Below are 10,018 nucleotides of genomic sequence, written 5' to 3' on the forward strand. Positions count from 1 at the left end.
TTAGAGAATTAACTCTGGAATCTCTCTGGTCGCGTACTCTGACGGGTCATAGAAGGTTCTTGTAATACTTATTAACTGCCCGTTTTGAATAGATTTTTTTCGTTTTTCAGGTTGGTTAGCTGGATTCGGTTGTTCCTTGGTTTGGTGCCTTGCCGCGTTTTATGACTTGGTACTGATCTGAAAAAGGGGCTTGAATATATATATATATATATATATATATATATATATATATATATATATATATATATATATATATACATATATATATATATATATATATACATATATACTTGGGTTTCTGGGAAGTTGGTAACCAAATTCAGCACATTGGAACTAATTTTCAATACCTACCAAATTCCAAACTTCGAAATAATAACTTAGTTATATTACGTCCAGCCAAGCAAACAAATCAGTTCAAAAAGTTGAACTGAACTGAAGTTCGCATGCGTAATGTTATTCATATTTAATGTATATTTTGATATATTACATATATTCTACAAAGATATTTGTCAGTGTACCCAATTATAAAAATACTTTGTAGCGTTTTGTTGAAATTAAATTGAAATAACAGTGAGTTAAAATAATTTCGAGTTTATTTTAGGGTACATCTTGACATAATATAACATAGGTATCCCGTTAAATTTAGACATTCTAACGGAAGTACAAAAAGGGGGACAATTTGTATCAAACGTGCTAAAATAAAACCGTTGAGATTATGTCTTACCCACACCCTTTGGGACAGTAAACCCAATTATCACAGGTTCAGCGAATACTAAATGTAAAATGCGTTATTAAGTTTTATATGGATATGTTGGTCTTGTTAATTCCCAAAGCAAAATACAGTGCGGCTTTACAAACGGCCACTGTTATATTGTCATTAAAAATCCTAATATGACAATATTATTTATTAAATTAGTGTCTCACTTTAGTATTCATAATATTTAAATTAACTAAATGTTTACCAGTTATATGTTGAAGTGTAAATAGTTATTATTTGGCTTCAAAATCTATGTGTATCTTCGAGAGTTTGCTGAAATAGAGAGATAAACAGACAGCGGTAAATTTTAAGTAAACAGATAATGATGTGAAGCTGTAATAAGGCAGTATGAACCCCTAATTTAGGAATATTAACTATTTGTCTTTTTATTTTAAATTTTTAGCTTAAAACATTTTTTTTATTAATTGCATATTACATTAGTTTCGTTCTACTTGAATTAATACTAAACTAAGGTTGATCGCTTTGATCGCTTGATATGTAAATGTATATATATATATATATAATATTAATTAGTGTGTCATGGGAAAAGGATTTTGATTCAGATCGCATGTACTTACTAATAACGAAGAGTCTAGTTTGGTTAATGTAGACAAGAATTATATGCTTTCAATAATACTTCAATAATACGTCAATTAATATGTAATTTCTTCAATGTTCTCTTCAATCAATGTTCATGTCAATTCTTTCTTCACTCAAATCAACTCAATACCTTCTCCAATCAGTTCAATTTATTACTTTCTTCAACCAATTCAACTCAATACTTACATTTATTGATTTTCTTACCGCTATTTGTACCTTTCCTATTGCCTTAGACAGAGATACGTATTTTGCCATGATAATTGTATCATAGCTAAATGTTCTAACTCCTCTTTCGTTTGTTGTAAGGATATCAGCGGTATAGATCAGATGCAGGAGTGATCCGAAGAAGTGTTGAGATATGATTCCAACACTCGACAGTAATTCAGCAGTAACAATTTACTCATTTTGTAGATTAATCCCAAATCCTGGAATATTATAGGGCAATATCTAGTTTCTTCGAATTCCTGTTCAATAACCGCTGTTGCTTTGTGCACTTTCGAAATATAGGAAACTGTAGTGACTAATAGAAAGAAAATCATTTTTATCAGTACATATTAAATTGCTGTTATATAAGCATATACAACAAAGTCCTCAGAGGTATTGTGAGAGCACCCAAATACTATAGGACTGATTACTGACATTGAGACCTTCAGATACCCACAATCAGTCAAAGAAATCAACAGAATTTCAAGGGGGCATGAGGATATATTATATATATATATATATATATATATATATATATATATATATATATATATATATATAATATGTATATATTATATATATAATATGTATATATTATATATATATATATATATATATATATATATATAATATATACATATTATATATAATATATAGATATCATATATAATATGTAATTTTAGATTATATAGTTATAAAACGTCTTCATTTTATATCCATATGAACCAGTGTTTACCACAAATGTATCGCAGTTTCAGCTATAATTCTGCTTTGTGTGTAAGTTCGTGTTTTACTCAAAGCTTTGGCCATATACATTTTATTGCCGCTATATTTCAGACATTTATGTCTGATATAACATGCATTGTGCATTTTATTACAAATATAGTTTCTCAAAATACCACCAATCGAAGCGGCTTCATACCGAACGTATTTTAATAATAGAAATTCAAACAATGCAATATCCAAACAATTTTTATATAAAATAATTTAACGAAAACAATTTATCAAATTCATACTAACTGATACGGGCTTTTTATGTAAAAATATTTGGGTTCGCCACAATTATTATATCAATGGAATATATGGGAAAAAACAGAGGTATTGAAGTGACGGGTAATATTATCTATTTAGTAGAGGAGATTTAGTCTAACTTAATTTATCAGATTTCGCGATATTATATTTATATTATCAATATCTATATTAATGAAGAGTTATTTCAGTAATCAAATTTTGAGGTTTATATTAGCTTTGGAGGGAGTCAATAAGTATATTAATTAATTTTATATTGTACAGCAGTTAAATTGTTTGACATCTTTGATTTTTGTTGTTTAGTTCCAACTTCTTTGCAATAATACTAATATATATACTAGCTCTATCATATACTTCATTACGAAACTGGTTAAAAAATAACTCCCTACATCTCCTGCCTATTCACTATCGCAATTTTCTCTTTGGAGATCCTCCTACCTCCTTTTTAACTCATCCCTGTGTCAATTCTCTGAGAAGGAGTACTGTCCCCTCTTGTTCTATGCTAGTTCTGTGAACTTCTCTCCTCCTACCCTGGACTGAAGATCATCTACGTCGATGGCTTTATCTCTGTATATACCCCCACAGTGGGCTTTACAGTTTACTTGTTGTGGATAACCAAACATTTCTATTCAATACCCTGAAACAACGCTCCATATTAACAGCTGAACTTTGCGGTATTCGATCTTTCAAAAAAAGGCTCATTATTACGGATTTTCGCAAGTTCTTTAAATATTTCTGCAACAAAAGGTCAAATTTCTGATCACTGACCTACTATGAATCCGCCGCAATCTCTTTCTCAACGGCTGCAAGTTAACTCTTTTATATACCTCCTTGCATTGAACTTCATATTCATAACAAGTAAATATTCATGTTACTTGTTTACTGTTCAGAAGTTTATTAATTAAGATCGATCCGTAAGAGCGAAGATAGTTAGGGTAATTTCCTGCAAATCTAAGAATATTTGTAATTTGTACGTAGTTAAGATACTGTATATATATATATATATATATATATATATATATATATATATATATATATATATATATATATATATATATATACTATAATTAATATATACATATTATATTTAATATATACATATTATATATAATATGTAATTTTAGATTATACAGTTATAAAACGTCTTCGTTTTATATCCATATGAACCAGTGTTTACCACAAATGTATCGCAGTTTCAGCTATAATTCTGCTTTGTGTGTAAGTTCGTGTTTTACTCAAAGCTTTGGCCATATACATTTTATTGCCGCTATATTTCAGACATTTATGTCTGATATAACATGCATTGTGCATTTTATTACAAATATAGTTTCTCAAAATACCACCAATCGAAGCGGCTTCATACCGAACGTATTTTAATAATAGAAATTCAAACAATGCAATATCGAAACAATTTTTATATAAAATAATTTAACGAAAACAATTTGCCAAATTCATACTAACTGATACGGGCTTTTTATTTTAAAATATTTGTGTTCAGTGTCACAATTATTATATCAATAGAATATAAAGAAAAAAATAAGTATTTCAAAATGTATCCAAAAAAAAAATAGCAATTGCAGTTATTGAAAGTATCAAAAATTAGTAAGAGCATTAATTTTAAAACGAAATCATTACTAATGTTAGTCAGATAACAATACTACTATTTATTTATAATATCATATTAATATAATGGATTTTAACGACAAAAGGTGATCGGAAATTATAAACTTGTGAAATTATATTAAACAATATAATATATTACATAAATTATGAATGCAGTATAGATAATTATTCAAAAAAAAAATCATATGCTATGCAAACTAGATAATTTAATCTGAGTGCAATAATACAACAAAAATGAAAGTATGAATAAATAATATATGCCTGACTCTAATCAGCAAATGCCAGAAGCTACAAGACTGCCAATAACCAGAAAAGGCAATATTCTGTTAAACAATTATCAAGCTCTGGTAATAAAAGCTTTATTAATTTTGCAGAAATTCAAGGTGTCGACGAATATTATCTCAGGTTAAGGAGTTCCTGAAGCTGCGTAACCCATACTGTGTAAACCATGCACTGTAGCCATGCGTTGAATTACTTGGTGTAATTCATAAAATAAAATTCACAACGCCGGCTTCATAGAGTCAATAATTAAGTCAGAACCCATGTATCCAGCTAGAATAACCGTATTGGTTGTCGTTTCTGTTTTAAAATTCTATCCATTTTTAACGACCACGTTAAGTTACTTTTTGTAATTCATCAAATAATAATCAGACACTGGTCCAATTGGGGCAATTACAAGACGTCCTAAAGGTTATCAGTAATTGACAAAAGTTATATAAATTAGTTCCTGGATATTCACTAACAGTATCTTAACTACATACATTACAAATATTCTTAGATTTGCAGGAAAATACCCTAACTATCTTCGATCTTACGGATCGATCTTACTTAATAAACTTCTGAACAGTAAACAAGTAACGTGAATATTTACTTGTCATGAATATGAACTTGTCGTGAATATAAACTTTTCATGAAATGAATGTGCACCTCTTGGTTCGCACTATTGATGGTGGCGTATATGTCACACCCACTCTGGAAGTACACGGTACACCTTTTCTTGGAACCAATAGCCACATAGAAGGGCTCTTTCTTACTCCAAATAAGATAGAGGACAGATAGCGGCAATAAAATGTGAAACACTGACCCAGAAGAAAGACCCATATACCGTCATAAAGCTATAAAAAGGATGTTAGAAAAACGGTATTTTGAGAAACAAATATAACAATTTTATAAATATATTAATCAATTTTATTTTTATCACCTATCAGTATGTGATAGGAGGCTGCAGATTTAGCAGCATTGCGTGCCCTTTTCCTATATTCCTCAAAGTCCAATGCAAGGAGGTTTATAAAAGAGTTATCTTGCAGCCGTTGAGATTGCGGCGGATTTATAATAAGTCAGTGATCAGAAATTTGACCTTTTGTTGCAGAAATATTCAAGGAACTTGCGAAAGTTGGTAATAATGAGCATTTTTTTGAAAGATCGAATACTGCAAAGTTCAGCTGCTAATATAGAGCCTTGTTCCAGGGTATTGAATAGAAATGTTTGATTGTCCACAACAACTAAACTGTCATGCCCACTGTGGGGGTATATACAGAGTTAAAGCCATCGACCTAGATGATCTTCAGGCCAGGGTAGGAGGAGAGAAGTTCCCAGAACTAGCATAGAACAAGAGAGGACAGTACTCTTTCTCAGAGAATTAACACAGGGGTGAGTTAAAAAGGAGGTAGAAGGATCTCCAAAGAGAAAATTGCGATAGTGAATAGGCAGGAGATGTAGGGAGTTATTTTTTAACCAGTTTTGTAATGAAGCATATGGTAGAGCTAGTGTATATATTAGTATTATTGCAAAGAAGTTGGAACTAAACAACAAAAAACAAAGGAGTCAAACAGTTCAACTGCTGTGCGGTATAAAAATTAATTAATATACTTATTGAGTTTTTCCAAAGCTAATATCAACCTTAAAATTTGATTACTGAAATAATTCTTCAATAATATAGATATTGATAATAAATATATCATATCGCGAAACCAGATAAATTAAGTTAGACTAAATCTCCTCTAATAAATAGATAATATTACCCGTCACTTCCATCATTGCAATTGATCTTGTCATGGTAAATTAATTATTTCGCAACCTACCTCGCCCATTTTGTTTTATTTACCCCAATTGACAGCCATTAATCTGGGATAAAAATAGATAAAGGAACGAGAGAGGATGAAACCGGATCTGACGAAAAGTGTTCTTGGTTAAGATTTAATTTATTACTTGGAGAAAATTCAATTATTGGAAAAACAATACTACGCCTTTCGTAGCGAAATTAATGTCCCGTAGGAAATACTCAGCGATATTGAAATTCTTCATTCCGGTTTTTATGGAATGGATCAATCAGTTTCAGGTTTGCCGGATAAATGATTTAATATGTTCTGTGCGTGATATAATTATTAATTTGCTATACAAAGGTAAAGTTAAATTCGTAAATAAGACAAATTCCTAGAAATATAGATTTTTAACTAATTTTTTGCATCGCCAATAATTGTTGCTGACGAACCTAGAATTTGTCTATAAAATAACTTAAATCAAGGAATCTGGTAGTACCTTAGTCTAGACTATCTAGTAATGCTGCTGTTTATCTGTTAAATCAGCTACACTACAACACAGAAGATCAAATGATTTGATTCTTTTGAATATGTGTCCTGTTCTAGTGTTATTCAAAAGTTATATTAGTTCGATATTGACATGAGAATGGATTCTATCCTCAGGTTTCCTTGCATTCACTTTCCTGAATGAAAGTGGATATCTGAAGATCTCGGTGTAAATAGTCATTCCTGTAGTATCTGTGTGCACCTACAATACTTTTCAGAACTTTATTCTGAAATACTTGTATCGTATTTATATTACTTTTCACGGAAAATCCTCATAATTGAATTTCATATGTACATATAGGTTTCAACGCATGATTGTATAATAGCAATTTATTATGTACTGATAATAGTGATTTTCTTCCAAATAACCAACATATTTTCCTATATTTGAAGTCTAGTTCTTTCATTTTATCTTTAACATGTTCCTTCCAACGAAGTTTAGCATTAAGATTCATGCCAAGATACTTATTATTATATTTTATTTTTATTTATTTTTATTGTGGTTTGTACGTAAACTACATAAAACACAGATTTACTTTCGTTAATTTTGACTTTCCAGTTTTGGATGCAATTATTTATATTATCTTTGCGTCATTAGTAAATGTAACTATCGTGATATTTTCCATTTGTGGTATAACACATGTTGTAGGTAAACAATTGATCCCAATACGCTTCTTTGACCTTATACTACTCTTAGTTATACCTTACTCCATTTTCTGACGACAAGCTGATTTTCTGAACGATAGACTAATTATGAATAATAATTAAATAACTAAAGGATGGTAAAACCACTGGAATTGACCAAGTGATTGCAGAAATGATGAAGGCTAGTGGGGAAGCATTATTTCAACTCCCTCATGTTCTGCTTACATAAATTTTGTGATCAGATTTACATCATATCGCATCTCATATTAGCGACCACGCTCTAGAAGTGATTATGAAATATTTGTCTATTATATTGGCATTCCTGCCGGTGTTGAAGCTTCAAGCATCTGATATAGTTCGCAAATCCGAGTCATATTATTTTGAGAATTAATTAAGAAAATACCGATATGTTGGCAATTGTAAGATTAAAGTTTTTAAAATTCTATGTTTAATCTGCATATTTTCCTTCAAGATCATGTTAGAAGATGTTTAGAAGTTTACAAGATGTAATTAATGTTGGAATTAACAATATTCGATTAAGTTGGCGGCAACAAGTGCACACTTGAGGAACAAAACCAGAGTAGCAGATTGCAATAGTTTGAACATATTTGTTGAATTAATGGTGAATTTCTCACAGATCTGCGATAAAATTTATCTTTCGACTTTTAGATATAAGACAGCAGGATACGATTCCAAATATGTTAAACCAACATTATGTAATACGGCTCTGATAATATGGCCATCTAGTTCAAAACTACCTGAATGATGAACGAGTGGGATAGGTTGGTCTGTTTTCTAATCGATATGAACCATCAATGTAGCTTTGTATCGCCGTTCAGTAAGTCGCCTCATCTTTCCGCGATATAAAATAACTTTTTCAATCACTATTTATTTTCTAAGCCCTTTCACAAGGAATTCATTCAATTAACCGGAATCAAATTAATTATCAAGAAAAGAAGACTGTTCGGCGTTGGATTGGCAATCGTTTCGGAGTTGCTCGAAGCGTTTATTGGTATCGCAGCTAAAGCTGTAAGATCACAAAACGAGATCAATGATCACAAAGGTCCTCAACTATCACTAACCATAAACTATCCTTAGTAAGAAACATTCAAGCTTTGGAAAACACCCCTAGTTTTTGGATTCCAGGCACATGAATCACAGTTTAAGATGTAAGGCTACTAAGGACGGTCTAAAGTTGCTGTGAATTAAGATAGTCTACCGGAATTTATATAGAAGATTACAGTTCATGGTGAATGTGAAAAATATCTCAGTTTCTGAGCTATAGACTATACGAATAAGGAGTTACCAAACTTTGCAAAATAATTCCAGAGGTTACAATCAAAATTAGAGCAGAAACAATGCCATTTTGAAGATCTTCAAAAGCAAACTGGCGGACGAAAGTACAATCGAGGATCATAAACAATTTTTATAACAACATAAGCTGTCCTGTGGCAGTTCCTTTAGGGCGAAAGAGTTATGTAATATGGCTCTAACTAACCGGCTATCTGGTTCAAGACTCCCTGAATGGTGAACGAGTTAGATGGTTTCGTCTGTTTTATACTAGATCTCATTGGCCCTCAGTTACACTTTACTATGCCTTTTCTATTAAATATGCTTCACAAGATCACCCCATCAAGTTATTTGGTTATCTTTAATCCGTGCCCTGTTACAACACTATTCATGAAAGTTACTGGTCATGTTTTATTACGAATCTGTTGATATCATATAACAGTCCTAATTTGAAGATATCAATGTAAGTAATCTCATCCATAGTATATTGATGTATCTATAATACATTTTAGAACTTTCTTCTAAATATCATGTCTGGGACCAGGTTTTAAAATTTTTTCATACAGTGGACTTATATGTGCGAGTAGTTGAATTTTTTAAAATTATATCAATAATATATGTTGTCTATTAAATCTTGTTTTCTATATGGCGGTTTTAGTATTTTATCCCCAGTGAGGAGGAAAAAATAAGTTTACAAGACAACATGCATATTGCAAAATTTTGTAGTTTCTCCATTTAGTTAAGATCTAAATTTCATTCGTTAAGAGGATTGAATCGAATTTGTTATCATAGTAAAACACTAATTAATAATATACCATAACTAAAGGGCCGTCCTGAAATTGGATCTACTGCACTAAAATGTACCTAATAGCAATATAACTAAAGCTATTTGTAACAATGATAAAGTACTGCGACAAACTGATATGAATAAAGAATTCAAGTTATATATTCTTGCAGTTCTACAGTGGCGGAATTATATCAATAATATTTGTCGTCTATTAAATAGTGTTTTCTATATGGAGGCCTTAGAATTTTATCCCCAGTGAGGAGGAAAAAATAAGTTTACAAGACCAAATGCATATTGCAAAATGTTGCAGCATCTGCATTTAGTTAAGATCTAAATCTCATTCGTTAAGAGGATTGAATCGAATTTGCTATCAAAGAAAAACACTAATTAATAAAATTCCGTAACTGAAGGGCTGTCCTGAAGCCTTATTGTCCTAAAATTGGATCTACTGCACTAAAATGTACCTAATAGCAATATAACTAAAGCTAGTTCCGTGCT

General features: G+C 30.8%; 1 long non-coding RNA gene across 1 annotated transcript; it reads right to left on the bottom strand.

Annotated features, from left to right (window-relative positions):
* Positions 1 to 7,274: 7,274 nt before the first annotated feature.
* Positions 7,275 to 9,311, bottom strand: LOC143205362 (uncharacterized). Its single transcript, XR_013007801.1, has 2 exons — positions 8,938 to 9,311; positions 7,275 to 8,830 (listed from the first exon to the last, which is right to left on the bottom strand). It is a non-coding gene; the product is annotated as an uncharacterized LOC143205362 (long non-coding RNA).
* Between the last annotated feature and the right edge of the window lie 707 nt (positions 9,312 to 10,018).

This window comes from Rhynchophorus ferrugineus, unplaced genomic scaffold (genome assembly GCF_030347505.1).
Source record: "Rhynchophorus ferrugineus isolate W39M unplaced genomic scaffold, kcgeb_rfMv2 rfM11, whole genome shotgun sequence".
NCBI lineage: Eukaryota > Metazoa > Arthropoda > Insecta > Coleoptera > Curculionidae > Rhynchophorus > Rhynchophorus ferrugineus.